This window comes from Ochotona princeps, chromosome 1, assembly GCF_030435755.1.
Source record: "Ochotona princeps isolate mOchPri1 chromosome 1, mOchPri1.hap1, whole genome shotgun sequence".
Classification (NCBI taxonomy): domain Eukaryota; kingdom Metazoa; phylum Chordata; class Mammalia; order Lagomorpha; family Ochotonidae; genus Ochotona; species Ochotona princeps.
The window spans coordinates 10,627,332-10,643,921 of NC_080832.1; the positions used below are offsets into that span (position 1 = coordinate 10,627,332).

A 16,590-nucleotide genomic window follows, 5' to 3' on the forward strand; every position below is an offset into this window, starting at 1 on the left:
TAGGGTGATGATGAGGGTGAGGCACTAGCACCCAGGAAGAGGGAGAGTAAGTTGAAAGACACAGGGGCACCAGGAGTCATGCCAGATGCCTAAACGGCCTCTTTTGTAGCTCAGAAACACATACCTGCAAGCAGATGTTAGCGTCTTTTGCAGACACTGGAATCTGACCTCATGCACACATGTGTGTTTGTCTGGAGGGTGTTGTAAACAAGGGCACAGATGTGAATTATCAAGGTGTGGTGTGCAGGGCAGGGCAACTGGCCTCACTTGCTTATCTCCTTTTGTTCAGATGTTCGAGTGATTGGGAAGCCAAGATGGGGCTGCTGTAGAGCAGGTGCCTGATACTAACAGAACTGCCAATGTAATTCTCCGGAAACCTCATTCAGAGTTCAAAGAGGAAACAAAAGGGCTGCTTTGTGTATGCCTGTGTGCCTGTGTGTGTGCCTGTGTGTGCATGTGTGTGTGTACGTGTGTGTGCATTTGCTAAGTACATGTGTGCATGCCATGGTTGCATGTTTGGGCAGGTGTATATGCCTCTGTGCGCATGCCTACATTGTGAGCTTGGCACATGTGAAAATGTATGCCCAAATGTTTACCCTCTAGAATTTTGTGGTGCAAATTAGGATGCTAGCTCTATTAATGAGGCAATAAAACATCAATGTTTGCCCTTCTGTCTCTCAGCAGGCACAGGAAAATGGCTTATCTTGGGTCCTTCAGCAGCTGCTCACACCATAAGGAAGTCATGGAGGATAGAATTATCCAGAAAATTTAAGTTCAAGGCCACAGAGAAAAGGGGCTCCCTTGCTGGGTGCTCCGCATACAGAGCCACAGTCCCCAGCGGCTTTGCTGGGCCTGTCCTTCGGGAGGGCCATGGCCACATGGGCAGCAGCTGAATGGCACATCTGAAATGAGAGCGAAGCCATGCCAGCAGCCTTTTGACAAGAGCCAACTCTGACATAGCCCTTGCTCAAGAAGCAGGGCACTCAACTCAAAAGTTCTTAGGAAAGTTCTGTGGAATTTTCATTCATTTGTTTATTTGAGAAACAGTGAAACAGAGGCAGAGACAACTCCTGTCTGCTGGTTTACTTCCCCAAAGGCCTGAATGGCTGGGGTTGGCTGGGGCTGGGGCTGGGCATGGCTGGGTGGGGCTGGCTGGGGCTGGGACTGGAAATTCAATCTGGTCTCTCACACGGGTGGCAAGGCCCCAGTCACCTGAGCTGCCAGCTGCTGCCCTCCAGGTTCTGCATTGGAAGCAGCTAGAGTCAGGGGCTGGGGCTGGGTCCCAGGAGCATCTGAACCAGCATTGCAATTGTTAAGCTAGGAACCCTATCCCTAAGAATGTTTTAAAACTAATTTACTTATTTGAAAGGCATGCAATATGATGGAGACAGGTCGTCCATCCGCTGGTTCATTCCTCAATAGCTACAGCAGCCTGGCCTGGGCCGAAGCCAGGAGCTAGGAACTGCATCCAGGCCTGGCGTGTGAGTGGCATGAGCCAAGCCCTTGGGCCATCACCTCCTGTCTTCCCAAGCACATCATCAGGAAGCTGGATCAGAGAAGAGCAGCTGGGACTCGACTGGGTGCTCCGATGTAGGATATTGTTGCAGGTGGTAACATAGGGCCCAACGTGGTACCCTGGTGGCTGGAGTCCTTGCCTTGAACGTACCAGGATCCCATTTGGGTACTGGGTCTAATCCCAGCAGCCCCACTTCCCATCCAGCTCCCTGCTGGTGGCCTGGGAAAGCAGTCAAAGACAGCCCAAAGCCTTGGGACCCTGCACCCACGTGAGAGACCTGGAAGAGGCTCTAGGCTCCTGGCTTCAGACCGGCTCAGCTCTGGCTGTTGTCGCTACTTGTGGATCACAGGAAGGAAGATCTTCCTCTCTGACTCTCTTCCTCTCTGTATATCTGACTTTCCAATCAAAAATAACCCCCTGTACCACCACAACACCACAGCTCTCCCTACCTCCTGACTCAAAATTTTCACAAGAGTTTTTTCAAAATTCAGGCAAACTGGGCCTGGCATGAGAGACTAGTGGCTAAAGTCCTCACCTGCAAATGCTGGCATCCCATATGGGCACCAGTTTTGTCCCGCCTGCCCCACTTCCTATCCAGCTCCCTGTTTATGGCCTGGGAAGGCAGTGAGGGATGGCTCAAGCCTTGGGGCCCTGCACCCATATGAGACCCAGAAAAAGCCCATGGCTCCTGGCTTTAGAATTGGCTCAGCTCTGGCTGTTGTAGCTACGTGGGGAGTGAACCAGTGCATGGAAGATCTTTTTGTCTCTCCTCTCGGTAAAATCTTTCCAATAAAATTAAACAAATCTTTGAAAATTCAGGCAAACTCTTACACCCTCCAACCCCAGATTAGTGGAAAAGAAGCACTCTTCTCAACATATTTCACAATCAACCTGTTTTAAGAAAGGCAGTTTTAGGGTCCAGCTGGTTGCCTATCTACTGAAGGCCTTGCCTTGGATGCACAGGGATCCCATATGGGTGTAAGTTCATGTCCCAGTGGCCCCTGTTTCCCAACCAGCTCTCTGTTTGTGGCCTGGGAAAACAGTGAAGGATGGCCTAAAGGCTTGGGACCCTGCATCCACATGGGAGACCTAGAGAAGGCTCCTGCTCCTGGCTTCAGACTGGTTCAGCTCCAGCATTTGTGGTCTCTTGGGAGTGAATCAGTGGATGGAGGATCTTCCTCTCTGTTTCTCCTCTTCTCTGTATATCTGACTTTCTAATAAAAATAAATAAATCTTTTTTAAATGGCAGTTGTAGGTTTGTTTTTTTTTAACTTGAAATACTGTTTTGAGTCATTTTATATGGTCTCACAAGAGCTCACCAGATCTTGGTAACAAAACAGCCCAAGGCCCAGAGTTATGCTCCCAGCTGCTGCAGCACAGCATCTTCCAAAACCCTCGGCTTTCTTTCCTGTGTTCCTCCGTCATGGACCCTGACTCCCACAGGTCTACCTGTGTTGTGATTATAGTTCACGGACAAGTTGCAGTCTCTGACTCTGACATCCACATCACTGCCCAGGTCTTGAAGGAAGAGGCTGACCCTCCTTACCCATGGCGCCCAGGCTGGAGCCCTGGACACAGCAAGGGTCCACTAGTGTCTGGCGAGGGTATGAGAGCTAGAGTAAGATATGAGGAGGTTGGAGCTGGCATGCCTAGGCCTTGGGCAAACAGGGAGAAGATCCTGGTCTTGACGTATCATTTTTGAATGAGGGGGTTATATGTTAAAAAAAAAACAAAACAAAACACCTGCTCACATTTAGGATTGGGGCACCAGAACGCAGATCCAGGGAAGAAGCTATTGCCAGAGTCATAAGGTTAGAGACTAGAGGTAAATCTCAAAGCCATGTTCTGCATCCGAGTATCCAGGTTCAATACCCAGCTCTAGTGTCCTGCTTGTGTACACCTTTGGAGGCAATGGTGACGCCTCAAGCAGCTGGGCTCGTTGCACACATGCGGGGGAGGTCAACATCAAGTTCTCAGTGCCTCACGTTGGCTGCAACCCAGCCTTGGTCGTTGCACGTGTTTGGGAGAGTGAACTAAGGGACGGCAGATCTCTATGTATCTGTCAATTAAACATTGTTATGATGTTTACATAGTTGATCAGGGTGGGAAGGGTTTGAGGAAAATGGATGAAACTACTGCCTTCAAACTTACTTTCTCATTCTCCTGTATCTGGGGGGGAGGGGGGAGGGGGGAGGGGAAGACAAGTGGAGAAGCTGCACCCATCCTCCCCAACCACCCCAACACCCAGGGATGGGGAATGGCCACCCAACATTAACCCGGGGTCCCCGATGGAGCATGTGGTTTTGATAGTTCTGAATTGCTGTCGATCTCACCAATCCAAGGATAAGGAAATCCTTCTAAGGTCCATTGGCTGACACAGTCCACCCTAGAGCCTCCATTTGCCCTGATATTTGCTGTCCATGCTTGGCTGGGGTAGTTGTCCTATTTGTTCTGCTCTTCGTCCTCTGCTATGGTACCAGATGTCCTCTGCAGTCGCAGTGGAGTGCCACCTCCTTCAGGTACATCTGGGCATGCCATCCACAGCTCTGTGTTTTCCAATGATGAGGCAAGGTTCTGACACAGGCACTCTATGGTCAGACCACTGATCCTGCACTTCTCCCCATGGTTGGAATTCTGAGTCTAGTGTTTAGTTGCGGGGGATCCCCAAAGAGACCTCATCTGAGGTGATTCCAGACCTGAGTGTTAATCAGTATGGGATCTGGCTCAGCCCATCACCCATATCAGCCTATGCATACACGGGTAGTTGCAATTGCTGGGTCAGTTCTGTCTCTAGCCCCATCTCTCAGACAAATTATTAGATCCTACAGATTGGACCAACCCAGCCCACTACACACTTGGCCCTCAAGTCCACCAGCGGGAGCTGTAGCCTAGTCAGAGTGAGCCACAATAACCCCCACCAGGCCCGCCCCCTGCCCTGGTTCCAGTGCTTGTCAAATGTGCAGCAGATTGGTCCAATCTGTCTCACATCCCATTCAGCTCTCATACACATCAAGAGGCATTGCAGCCTAATTCAACCCAACTGACCCCACTATCCAGCAGATACTCATACTGGTGGGTGCCACCTTCTATTTAGCCAGGCCCATGCCTAAGTCCTGGTTCTCATGCTCACCAGTGGGAGTTGCAACTAGACAGAGAGGCATTCACGGTTTCCCTACCGGGCCTACTTCAATTCCCAAATTTTGCACTTTCCAGGTGGTTTTGAAGCCCAACTTGACAGGATTTGCCCCCAGTCCCAGCACTCGCCTCAAATAAATAATTTTAACCACATTTTGCATAGAACTTGGTGACACCCTCCAAGAGATGGGGGCTATGGAAGGGTCAACGTCATAGGTGAAGGGTGGGCCAGAAGGCAGGCGAGAGTTGCTTGCTGACTTTGAATAGAAGCCACAGGCTGAAATGTCCAGACCACAACTGTAACATGGAGCAGGGTTTGGGACTCCGGATTCCGACCCAGCGGTCATCCTTGCGGGCTCGGCTCTGGGAAGAGAAGGAATTCCACCTGAAGGACAGGCGAGAGTGTCTGGCTCTGTTCCCAGATCTGCTCCCCGGGGTGGAGAGAGGATGAGACTAGCATAAGGCACCTGCCAGGATCTGCCTGCGTGTGAGGCAAGCGAGGGAGGGCTGCGAATCTCAGGAAAGAGAATGACCCCACCGGAAGGGAGGAGGAGTGCAGAGCTTACAGGGGAAGTAGTTCATGACTTAAAGACTAGACTCAGCAGCGTGCAGAACACAGATGACGCGGAAGAGCAGGAAGCATGGTGCAGAGGTGCAGACTAAAGGGTGGTGGAAGTGCTGAGAGCTCCAAACCAAGGCCCAGCATGAGCTGGGTCGCAATGAGCTTTCACTCTTGGTGTGTCTGCCAGAGCTTTCCGCACTGAACCATGCACCTAGGTCCCCTCCCCAGGAGATAGGTCCCCACAGTTGACTTCATAGCAGGTGACTCCTGTGTATCCAAGGCCCCCCTGAGCCCTAGAGAAGGAGGCTGATGGTGGCTATGCCAGCCGCTGTGTGAGCATGAGAGGAGAGACAGCGGCCCCAGGCTGGGTGTGAAGCTCAAGCGCTTCCCTTCGTGGGACAGAGACTGTGCTGTGTCCATAAGCTGCCCTGGTGTCAGTGTGCAGAGAACACATGGCTCACGGGTCCCCAGTGCAAGTGCACACAGAGAAGGGCCATGGCTGCAGGGATGCGACTGGACACAACTTTGGGGTGTCCTGGCTGTGTCCATTGAACTCAGGCACTCCTGCTGGGAAGGGGAATGAGATAGCCAAGAGCCACAGGTTCTGACACTTATACAAGTCAGGGTAACCCAGGCTCCAGCCTCCTTCCTCTTCACACCCTTCAACCCTACAGAAAGCTGGGCAAATCCTGCCCCATAGACATCTTCACATGGCATCTATTTCACAGGGGCAGAGGAATGAAGGATCCCAAAGAAGCTTAATTGCCAGAGTTCCGGAAGTATCCAAAGGGCCTTTAAACCAGGGGGCAATGGAGTCAAAGCTGTAATGATGCCTTCCTGGTCTGGGGATTGAGCTACTGAATGAGAAACAGCAATGGAAATCTCTGGGGCCAATGTTTTGGTGTAGTGCGTTAAGCCATTGCCCACAGCGCTGACATCCCATATGGGTGCTGGCTTAAGATGTAGCTGCTCCATTTCTGATCCAGCAGCTAACTGATGCACCTGAGAAAGCACCAGAATATGGTCCTGGTGCTAGAGCTCCTAAGCCCACATGAGAGACCTAAAAGAAACCCCCGGCTCCTGATTTCACTCTGGCCCAACCTCAGCCCCAAACTATGAAGCCACTTAGGGAGTCAAACAGCCAGTGGATGGAGGATCTCTCTCTCTCTCTTTATAACTCTGCCTGTCAAATAAATAAATCTTAAAAAAAAAAATCTCCTGGGTTCAGCATAATGGCCCAATTAACTAATCCTCCCCCTTGCAAATGCCAGTTCATGTCCCTGCTGCTCCACTTCCCGCCAAGCTCCCTGCTTGTGGCCTGGGAAAGCAGTGGAGGACGGCCCAAAGCCTTGGGACCCTGCACCCGTGTGGGAGACCCGGAAGAAGCTCCTGGCTTAGGATCAGCTCAGCTCTGGCCATTGCAACCACTTGGGGAGTGAACCAGTGGATGGAAGACTCCTATCTGTGTATCTCTTTCTGTAAATCTGATCTAATTTTCCAATAAAAATAAATAATCTTTTAAAAGTATTTTCTAAGATGTCACTAACAATATATTTGCATTCAACCTCCTCCAGCATAGGGTTCTGAATTTTCCAGAAGATAATCCATAAGCTAAAACCATTGCTATGCTTTGTGGGGTGCTGATCTTCCAGGGGAAAATGTGCGGTTCCCTTCAGTGTCGTTTTTCTTATGACAAGTACCACTAACAGATAAGAATTAAACAGTATGGCCTGCTACCAGCCCATGTGTGTTACATAACAATGTACAAGCTTGCACTGTGGGTGTTTTATTACCCTGGTTTTATAGACACAGAAAATGAGCTAGGGAGAGCTGGAATCCGATAGCACACACTCAACAAATCCTTTAACGGGATTTGAACCCATGCAGTATGGCTCCAGGAACTGTGCCTTTGACCATGGTGCTATCCTGCCTCAAGGATGGGGATGTCGCTCATGAAGAAGGAGACCCAGTGCAGCAGGAGGAAGGAACAAGTCGAAATGCATCATCAACCAACTGGGGGAGTGCAGGGACCGAGGTCTAGTCAGGATGCTGGGCTGAGCTCAGCCCACTGTAATGGCTCCCAGATGGGCTGTGTGAGCTGAGGCAGGTGAGGCAGACAGGCAAAGGAGGTGCAGGTGGTCATGCCAGATGGAACGACAGCCAGAACAAAGGCACATGACAAGTGCCAGGCTGAGGAAAGGGCTTTGAGCAATGCAGCTGGGGGAGCCTGGGCTGCAGGAGACCTCAGGAGCCTTGCCGGACACCGGAGTCCTGAGATACGAACCCTTCAGACGCAGCCCCAGGGGAGCGACATGCTGGGACATGCACTCTATTTTAGGGGGAAATGAGGAACCAGAGCAGGACACGGGGACTGAGGCAAGAGGCCAAAGGGAAGTGATGGAGGACACACAGTGAGGAGGCGGCTCCTAGCAGCCACTCGGCTCTGTACAACTACCGACCGGGCAGCCCTGTCTGCGCAGAAGCTCAGGCCATCTGCATTCTGAGAACAGCAGAGGGAAGAGACTCCTTCGTGAATCTTTCCAGGCGAGCTTCACCTTTCAAGCTGAACCACTTCCTAATGATCTTTCCCAACAGACTCTGTGAGGATAGTGACGCCGGAGCTGGAGAACTGCGTGGCAAATGCCACCACCCGAAGCATCTCCTGCCTCCTCTGTACTGAGCAACCTTTGACATTAACACAAGGGAGTGGCAAGGCCTACCCTGTGCCGGGGACAGGATCCGAATTACCCACAAGCTTCAGGCCGGCTGGTCACTATGGACTTGTGAAGATTCTGAGGTCAATGGAATTCGCTACTGACCTTCTAAAGCTGGAATCAGGTGGCTGGAGGGAAAACTTCTTATTTTTCTGGGTGTTTAGATGCTCCATGATCTTCTGTGTCATTCTGTTCTAGGAGAGAACAACAAGCAGGCTCGTTAATTACTCTGTGGCAGCTCACAGGGCACATGACAGAAGACATGTTGCGTACACAAGATGAAGTGCAGCTTGGAGCGAACCACCATGATGACAGAGGCCAAAGCTTGTCTGCTGAGGGTTCCCTTACATGGGCAACAGCTGCCTTGGCCCCTTGCGGCTCTCGCATCAGCTGACAACACGATGTGATTGGAATCTCTAATCTGAACATCTGAAAACCAAACTCCCAGAGTTTTGTTCTTTGGAGCATTTGGGATTTTTAGATGAGAATGCTCAACCAGTATTGTCTGTGCAAATGTGCAAGGATTGAAAAACAGCCAACTCTGAAAAGCTTCAGGTCCCATGCCTTTTGGATAAGGCGTACTCAACTAATCCTAACAAGACACAGCTGTAGGCACTGTACCGATCTGACCACAGCTCAGACTGCTTTCTTGTTGGTAAATATAAAGAACTCCAAAGACCAGGCTTGGGGCATAACCTTTTATTTCAAATTTTTACTTATTTATTTTCATTTGAAATGTAAATACAAAATATACAAATTAGAGTGTGAGAGAGAGAGAGAGAAAAAAGATGTTTTGGTTTCCAATTCACTCCCCAAACACCCACAATAGCTAAGGGCTTGGCCACACCAAAGCCAGGAGCCTGCTCTCAACCAGGCCCTTCCACACGGGCAGCAGGAACCTGAAGATTGGAGCCATCACCTGCTGTCTCATGGCATGTGGCTTGACAGGAAGCTGGATCCAAAGTGGAGCAGTTAAGGGCCTGGCACGATGACTCAGTGGCTAAATCCTCGCCTTGTACATGCCAGGATCCCATTTGGGCACCGGTTTATGTTCCAGCTGCTCCATTTCCCATCCAGCTCCCTATCTGTGGCATGGAAAAGCAGTCAAGGACGGCCCAAAGCTTTGGAACCCTGAGCCTGTATGGCTTGGAAGCTGCTGGCTTCAGATCAGCTCAGCTCAGGCCATTGCAGCCACTTGGGGAGTGAACCAGAGGACAGAAGAACTTTCTATTGGTCTTTCCTTCTCTCTGCAAATCTGCTTTCAAATAAAAATAAAGAAATCTTAAAAAAAAGTAGAACACCCAAGACTTGGGCGAGGCACTGCTACCAGGCCCTGCAAGTAGAGGCTGAAGTGCTGCATCAGGAGTCTGTTCCAGAGGCACAGGCTTTTAGAATAGGTGGCATCCTCCCGTTGGCTGGTGGAGAAATGAGATCCCAAGAGGCTACTGCATCCACAGCCTAGCAGCCAGCTCGTCGACTCACAAATCCATCGCACTAATTCAGGTTCACGGAGTGAAAATGATTTTTTTAAAGTATATACTCATTGTATTTATTTGAAGACGTTACCGAGAGAGGGGGAGACATACAGAGCGAAAGAGAGAGATCTTTCATCCCCAGGTTCAGTCTCTAAATGGCCACAATGGCCAGGGCTGGGCCAGCCAGAAACCAGGAGCCAGGAGCTTGTTCCAAGTCTCCCACGTGAGTGCAGGGGCCCAAGCACTTCGACCATCCTCCACTGCTTTCCCAGGCCATTAGCAGGGAGATGGATTGGAACTGGAGCAGCCAGGACACGAACCAGTGTCCATGTTAGATACCTGTGTCACAGGTTTGCTATGCCACATCATTGGCCCCAGAATAATCACTCCTATGAAAACTTAGGATTGTCCAAACATTCTAAATCTTTCATTGGCTTTAAACTTATAATTGTCCTAAAGGTAGATTTAATATTTGTTTCCCCCCCATGGAATTCTAACAGTAAGTTATTTTTTTTTCATTTTCCAGGGAGAAATGAATCTTAATATAGTATAATTAGAACGACCTTCCCCCATATTTCCAGCCAGAGACTGCCCTGTGCTAAGCTCAGAAAGAAATGCTATTCCTGAAGGCGAATTTGCCTCCAAGCCCATGGCATCTTCGAAAATCCTAGACTGCTTGAGCTGGCTGGGCCCTCAGACCAATGGTGTGTAAACCTCCCATTACGTTGAATGAAAACAATGTAGAGTCTAAATATCTGTTAAGCAGAGGGCTGTATGCAGAAACCGTAAATGCATGTTAATTGAGCATGGGCCAATGCCAGGCCCTGAGACTTGGGTTTTAAGCAAATATATATTCTTCTTCAGGTCTCACAATCACGCCAGGAGGTAGGCAGGCCCGAGTACTTCGCTGTCTTGCCAAATGGAGGCACCAACAGTCAGAGAAATTGAGTTGTTTACCACCTTGAGTACACCAAGGTGCAGTACACATTTACTGAGTTCGTAAGTCATACAATGTATTAGGGATGGGTCGGGAGGGAGTTGGACAGCTTAATGAAACCTGTGTTGTTAATCTTGCAGCTTGCGACCCGCAAGGAAGTCATGAGATTCCTTTGGTGGGTCATGATCAACATGAAAAAGAAATCATTGAGACAGGGAAGTAGCAGGGGATGGCACGCCGTCAAAGTGAGGGACATGTGGGTTCTAGCCACACGTGACTCTGTGCTCTGCTTTGCACTTTCTTTTGTAGGTGATGGCTAGAAAACCTGTGACCGAGGAGCAGTGCCCCCATCCAATGCTCAGAGCTAGGAAGAGCTGAAATACTACTGGTAGGAAGTTTCAGGGATGAGAAAAGAAAGCAAAAGCTGGGAATGTGAATCTCCTGGAGCCTGGGACGGTAAAACACCTCTGGACACTTCAAGAGTTAGCAGGTTTATGCCGATCCACTAGGCTGTCAGTCTCCAGCAATGGTTCAAGAACTGCTAATGCAGTCACCTGTGCCACACATGCTGTGAGGCCCCTTGACATGGGCTATGCAACGACCAGCCAATAGCAAGCAGCAGAGGGCACATACATGCGTCATACTATCTCAGTGACTTGGCTCCTGCGTGTGCTTCTGTCCACAGGCAATGACATGTGCTAATGTCAAGATTTATTATGTTGGGTCATAGCACAGTGGGTTAAGCTGCTGCTCACATCACTAAAATCCCATGCCAAGTGCTGCTTTAAGTCCCAGTTGTTCCACTTTTGATCCTGCTTCTGGCTTCATCTGGGTCTCCCACATGGGTGGCCTTGGGCCATCTTCTGCTGCTTTTCTCAGGCCATTAGGGAGCTGGATCAGAAGTGGAGCACCCAGGACAGGACTGGCATCCACAGCATTGAGACTGGGAAAGCACTGCAAGATGGCCTAGGTACCTGTGGCCTGCCTCCCATGTGGGAAACCTGCAGGGAGCTACAAGCTGCTAGCTTCAGCCTGGCCCAGACCTGGCTACTGCAGGCATCGGAGAAGTGAACCAGAAGATGGAAGCGTCTCTCTCTCTCGGTGTGTAACTCTGTATTTAAATAAAAAGAACGGCTGGATATATATGTTTTATGTTTCTTCACTGATCATACGTGACAGATGATACAAATAACAAGGTTTCAACCAAGTTCACCTTCACTATAGCTGACGGCTGAAAGAACACTCACATATGTTAGAATCAGGAGAAACAGAGCACGATTCTTATTCAATTAAGAAGCAAATGAAGGGCCCGGCGGCGTGGCCTAGCAGCTAAAGTTCTCGCCTTGAACGCCCCGGGATCCCATATGGGCGCCGCCGGTTCTAATCCCGGCAGTTCCACTTCCCATCCAGCTCCCTGCTTGTGGCCTGGGAAGGCAGTCGAGGACAGCCCAAAGCATTGGGACCCTGCACCTGTGTGAGAGACCTGGAAGAGGTTCCAGGTTCCCGGCTTCGGATCGGCGCGCACCGGCCCGTTGCGGCTCACTTGGGGAGTGAATCATCGGACCGAAGATCTTCTTCTCTGTCTCTCCTCCTCTCTGTATATCTGACTTTGTAATAAAAATAAATAAATCTTTTTGAAAAAAGAAGCAAATGAAATAGGTGATGTATAAGTGCTGCATGAACCACAAGGTATTCTGCAACTATTCACCATTCCGGGAATTGGTATTGAGGCTTATAACTGATTAAGTAAAAAAATGAAAAAATATGTTAGTGACCACAAGTAAAGGAAGTTGTATTTCATGTTTCCTGGGGTTACTGCATTCACGTATCTTCGCTGTTCCAATCCTGGACAGACACCTAAGCACATGCTCAAGGACCAGCATAGTGAGGAAGAATGTGCAATGCATAATTACAGGATTATTCAGAACGGAATGCCCATGGGCTTAGGTTAATAAACAGGCCTTAGTATCTGCACCTGCTGGAAGAACAAGCGGGAACGGAACAGGTGAGTTATCTCTCTGGGTGGGGGTAGGGAGTTACACAACAGCACACCAGGAACAGAAGCCAGAAGCCCACGCCAGGCACCAGAACCCTGGCTTTCCACAGCAAGCCTGCTCCTTGCTGTACCTCATGAAGCTACAAACTATTTTCTACTTGTCCAAACTACAGGTGATCATACACCACGCAACATTATTCAGTCCATTGGTTACATGCTGGTTACAATGCTCGCATCCCATGTCAGAAGGACTGGGTTCAAGTCCTGACACCACTCCCAATCCACATTCTGCTCATGCGCACCTGAGAGGTAGCAGGCAAAGGTTCAAGAAATCAAGTCCCTGCCAAGTGCGGAGAGATGCAGGTCGGACCTCTGCCTTCTGGCTTAATCCTGTGAGCATCTGGAGAGTGAATTAGTCAGGAGAAGGTTTTTTGCACAAATAAACAACTATTTCTTAAAAGTTTATGGAAGGTGGGGCTGACGTGATAGCTCAACTTGCTAATCCTCAGGGCTGCAGCTCTGGCAATGCTATGTGGGCGCTGGTTTGTGTCCCTGCTGCTCTACTTCCCATCCAGCTCCCTGCGTGTGGCCTGGAAGCAGTGGAAGGACCCTGCACCATGAGGGAGACACAGAAGTTCTGGCTCCTGGCTTCAGCTCAGCTGAGTTCTGGCCATTGTGGCCATATAGGAAGTAAACCAGAAATAGAAGATCTTTCTCTTTCTTCTCCTCCCTGTAAATCTGCCATTGCAATAAAAGTTAAAAATAAATAAACAAATAGAGTTCGGGCTTGGGTTTGGGGGCAACTGCCGCTCCTCACAGTGTGGCGGCTGTGGGGGGTGCCCCTGCCGGGTCGGACCCAATGCTGGGGGCTCACGCCAAAGACGCTGCTGCAAGGCAGTGAACGAGTCCTCAGCCTCACCCAGGACCCAAGAGAGCTCTTCCCTCAGGGTAAGTACACCATGAGGGAACTTGGGAACTGGCTTAAAATTCCTAGCTCCACCCAGCTGCTAATATCTGGCAGCTAGGTGAGTTTGGGAGGAGTTCGGGCTTGGGTTTGGGGGCAACTGCCACTCCTCACAGTGTGGTGGCTGTGGGGGGTGCCCCTGCTGGATCGGACCCAATGCTGGGGGCTCACGCCAAAGACGCTGCTGCAAGGCAGTGAACGAGTCCCCGGCCTCACCCAGGGCGGCCAGTGCACCATGTGGTGCCAGGCTGTGCCTGCTGGCCACCCGGGCGGGGAGCTCTGGGGTAATGGATGTCCGAATCGCTGTTTAGATAGCTCTAGGGTGACACCACTGTTTCTGGGTTCTGAGTCAATCCTAAAGATTCCCAATGCCAGTAACTCTTCTTTTGGAAAACTTCTAATCACTCATTAATGCTGAGCTTTGAACACCTGTAATGCAAATGATAAGCCCCGGACTGTCTAGCAGGATATTTTTTTGCCTGACATGATGTTGGTTCAGGAGACTGGTCACAGTAGGCAGGTCCATAATTTTAACTAGCACTCTAGAACCTTATCCTGGGATGGACTCTGTGCAGGATGTGTGGGCCACACCCTGTAGAAAGTTTAGCCCCACTGGTAAACCTAAAGTTTAGGTGGTTATGGACTAAGCTAGGTGTGACCAAGGAGCCTGCCATCAATCACAGGTTAAGGGATCCGCCATAGACTGGACTGGGCAAGGCAGCAGCACCCAAATGTGCATCCTGAATAGGGTGTGGGGTGGGCCGGGCTGCAACATTCACCAGCTCATACAAGGCCAAATGGGAGGCCAGAGTACACCGGGCACTGGCCTAAAAACCAATGGCATGTATGTAAACTGGGTTTGGGAGTGGATCAAGTGGAGGTACTTGGGAAGCTCCCCTGGCGAGTCATAGCTCTCGCTGGTGAACATGTCGTCCAAATCTGGGGGTCGGACAAGCAGGGCATAGTAGCTCCAAAATGTGCAAATTGGTAATGGAACGGAATGTACTGGGCAGGACTGAGCAAACCTTTGTCTACAAGCAAAACTAGAAACCAGCATGGAACACAGGTCATACTGAGCTAGGCTCTTGCACCTACTGGTCCTCAGAGCAACCACGGGCAGGTGCATGATTTACAGCTAGGAACAAGCCCAATCGGGGAGGCAACAGGACACCCTAACTAGGTTGAGGTTCCCACCAAGGGGCGTATGTGCTAGAATTGGAGCTGCGTTCTATCTAGGAAACAGTTGCAGTCACCCGAGGCACTAGTGTGGGCTGGGATTGGATGCACCAGGCCAGTTCAGACCCCAACACCATCTGGTGTCATGGAGAACCAGAGGGTAGATGTGGGACTGACTAGGCTGGGTCTCAACCCCCTACTGAGCCATGCGTGAGCTGTATGTGGGTATGGACGAGCCATGGCCGGGCTGAAACATCCAACAACAAGAACCAGAATGGGGTGAAAGCCAGCCAGGAAAAGCCACTGTTCCTGTTAGGACAGGAGGTGAACTGAGTAGGGCTGGCTCAAGGACCCCCTGGCATGCGCAAAATCTGGCATTGGGAGGGGTTCTGATGGAGGAGCCTGGGCAACTCCTCTGGCAGGACACAGTCCCTGCAGGTAAGCGCAAGAAGCATGATAGGAAACAGCCCAGAATAGGCCATGGAAAGTTTCCCACTGGCACACATTCAGCATGGGTCAGGAGCAGACCAGGCTGAATCAGTTCATGTCACCCACTGGCAAATCCGATCACCAGATCAGAGTGTGGGATAAGCCGGGTTTGGTCGCGACAAAACCAGTACACATTATGGAATGCCAGGGCGTGGTTGCCTGTACTGGATATGAATGCAGCACCCAACCAGCACACGTGAGATCCAGGAAGGAAGGGAGGGGCAGAACTGGCCGGGGGATTAAGGGGCTGGTCCCCTTGCCGGACAGCTACTCCTAATGGAGAGCGTGGGCTGGGATAGAGACAGACTAGACTATGCAAGGCTACAACACCTGTGCGCTGCATGTGGACTAGATCAGGGAAAAGCCAGGCTGGGCTGATTATTCCTGCTGGTGCAAGCATAAATTAGAGTGGGTGAGGGATGTTTGGGCATAGCCGCAGAAGCTGGCACTGGGGACTAATTCTGTTGAGTCAAATCACAGAACCACCTAAAGAGTGCATAAACCGGGACAGAGAGACCTGGGAGGGAAAAAGTGGGTTCCCCCTTCTTGGGTCACTATTCCCGTGGGAGGGCATGAAAACTAGGACGGGGGCTGGGATGGTTAGATAGAGAGGCACTCAACAACACCTGTGAGGGCTGGATGGTTGAGTTGGTTAGATAGAATTAAGCTTTAATACCCATTGACAAGTGCCAGAGCCAAATGGGATGGGGGACAGACTGGTCTTCTGCTACACATACTGGCAAACCAGGGTAGGGGGCGGGCCTGGTGGGGGTTATTGTGGGTCGCCCCGACTAGGCTGCAGCTCCCACTGGTTTGTGTGAGGGCCGAGTACGTGCTGGGCAGAACCAGACTGGACTGCAACACCCATTGGTTCCAGTGCAACTCGGGACTGAAAACAGAACTAACCCAGCAATTGAAACCACCAGCTGATCAGGGTGATAGACTGTGCTGGGCCCTGTGCTTGCTAGAACATACAACAAACTAATCTGGGAATACCTCAAAGTTTCTTTGGAGATCTCCCCAATCAAACTGCTGGACTCAGAACTCTAATCAAGAAAAGACAGAAGACAGAGCATATCAATCATTCATCTCAGCTATATGTTGGCAGCGAAATATGGGGCAAACGGAGACTTTATGATGGACCATATCAATCAGTGGACGACCTCATCGAGCGAAACTGGCAGCGATTCATAACTGGAGAACTATTAACACCACTTGAGCACATATCTCAGAGCATGCCCCACATCCGGGACTCGGGGTGGGCGGGAAACCGGGTGGGGCTTCTCCCTCAATATCCCCCTCTACCTCAGATACATGATGGAAACAATGTGGACATAATAGTCTTACCCACTTCCCTATCTCCCTGAACCTTTTTTTTTTCTTTTTTTTTCTTCTTTTTCCTTTAACTGTAATTAACTATGTAAAGATTGTCAACAACAACACAATAAAATAGATTAAAATAAATGAATAAATAAATAAATAAATAAATAAATAAATAAATAAATAAATAAAGCAGGGCCCAGCGTAATAGCCTAGTGGCTAAATGCTTGCTTTGCTTTCACCAGGATCCCATATGGGCACCAGTTTGTGTCCTAGATGCTCCACTTTCTATCCAGCTCCCTGCTT

General features: G+C 50.2%; 1 long non-coding RNA gene across 1 annotated transcript in view; it reads right to left on the bottom strand.

Moving 5' to 3' along the window:
• The window catches only part of LOC131480167 (uncharacterized), a 41,010-nt gene that overhangs the window by 13,189 nt on the left and 11,231 nt on the right, over positions 1-16,590 (bottom strand). Inside the window, exon 2 of the long non-coding RNA XR_009245282.1 lies at positions 8,033-8,121. This is a non-coding gene — a long non-coding RNA (uncharacterized LOC131480167). The remainder of the gene's footprint in view (positions 1-8,032; positions 8,122-16,590) is intronic.